Source organism: Peromyscus eremicus, chromosome 8a (genome assembly GCF_949786415.1).
Source record: "Peromyscus eremicus chromosome 8a, PerEre_H2_v1, whole genome shotgun sequence".
NCBI lineage: Eukaryota > Metazoa > Chordata > Mammalia > Rodentia > Cricetidae > Peromyscus > Peromyscus eremicus.
Genome location: NC_081423.1, coordinates 53,231,520 through 53,233,515, shown reverse-complemented (window position 1 = coordinate 53,233,515; position 1,996 = coordinate 53,231,520).

Genomic DNA, 1,996 nt, shown 5'->3' with positions numbered 1-1,996 from the left:
TTTTAAGTTCTGGGATGATAAGTTTCCTTAGCTGTTCTTTTTAAAACTTTCCTGCCATCTAGTTCAAATGTGTTTATTCTTCCAGATAAATTTAGACTTATTTTGTCAATTTTTTTTTTAAAAAGGCAAAAACATAGCTCATGGATTTTGATCGGAATTATCTTGACTTCATCAGTTAAACAGGGAGAAGTGACCTCCCCAAGAATCAGCTGCTATATTCAAGTACATTTATGATCTCTGAAAAGCTGTGGTGGATTTGGGGATGTTTTGCACATTTCTTGAGGTCACTCTTTCCTGTCTTACGTTTGAGTTGCTGTTAAGCATCTCTGTCCTTCTTACCAGGGTTTTAGTATGTGGGCCATAGCAGACGTCTCTGGTGCCTCCCCTTCTTACCGGAGTTTTGGTATGTGGACTGTAAGTCTCTGGTGCCTCCCCTCACGTCCACTTGACCCACTGATTTCTGCCGCAGCCAGAGATGGACACTCCCAGGTAAGTTGAGCAGCTTGTTGCACGGACGATTTCCCACTGAAAGCTTGAGTTACACATTCTGCTCCAGAACTTTCTCTGGGGCCATTTGGAACCAGCTCAGCCAGCATAAGTATGATGCAAAGCTACCTGGAGTTAACGGCTGGGGAGAGCAGGGACTGATGGGTAAATCCTCCAGTCATTCCCCTCTTAGGTCAGCTGTGCTGTATGCTCAGGAGGTGCTCAAGGATTGCCTCAGGTGCCCAACACTGGCTGCAACTGTATAATGCCCTCCCATTTCGCTCTCCTCCTTCCCAGCTCACAGGCTTCTTCGGCTCCTAAGAAACCACTCCCTCAACTCCTTCCCTCGGGCTCTACTCTTAGGAGACACTCAAACTGAGATGGACCTCTCCGGATTCTGACTCTTCAAGTTTCCCTCTTGCCCTGCCTGCATCCAGTGGCCGTGCCGAGGTGGCTCAGCCTGACTTAGAGAAGGAAGCTCTATGGTGCTCCAGGTAAGGCAGAGTCCTAGACCAAGGGACCACAGATACAACAGACAAAATATGGCTCTTTTGTACCCCAGAGAACCAGAGGTGGGGGGATGAATATGATTTCCTCTCCTTGACTCTCCTGCCCACGTGCTGGCAACCTGTGCACACACTCACATATTCCCTGCTGTGTAACCCAGTAGCTATCACTGCATACTTGGTCCTCTGGTGTCTTACCATTTTAAACACACCGAAGGGCCTGCAGCTCACATACCCAGCTCTATAGCCCCCTCGGTTTGCCCCACCCCAAATCTAAGCCAGTGTCAATTTCACATCCCAAAGCACAGTTGATTCCAGGTAATGAAGACAGTGTCTGGGAAGAGTTAGCACGTTCAGTGGAGGTTTCCTGATGAGGATGCTTCGGGGAGCAGAGTGAGTATCAAGGTCGTTAGTGTCAGCTACAGAAAGGCACCTAACTCAAGGGGGATTGACATGATTTTTCTACCTTACACATGGTGAAAACACAGCATGCATGTGGCAGATCCATACTGTGGGTTTTTGAATTGAAATATTTTCCTGGACAAGCAATGTGCCATATGATCCCTGTTCTGGTTGGCTTCTCTATTGCTGTGATAAAATACTGACCAAAATCAACTTGAGGAAAAAGGGTTTGTTTGGTTTACAGTCCTCCTTTGTAACGTCAGACAGCGACAGAGTCAGCGCACACAGTCAGCCACATATCAGAAGGAGAGACAACCCGTGTTTCATGTATCGCTTGTGTATAGTAATTTCTGACGGTCAGTAGATCGGGTGCGTTATAAATGCATGTGTCAGCCGAGGGATGCTGACTCAGTAAAGTGCATACCACAGAAGCATTAGAAGCTGAGTTTGTTCCCAGCACCCATGAAAAAAATAATAATAACCCAGGCAAAGCATTGTTTGACAATAATCCCAGCAGTGGGAAGGCAGAGACTGGGGAATCCCTGGGACTTGGCTGGCCAGCCAGTCTAGCCAGATCTGTGAGCTCCAGGTTCAGTGAGGGA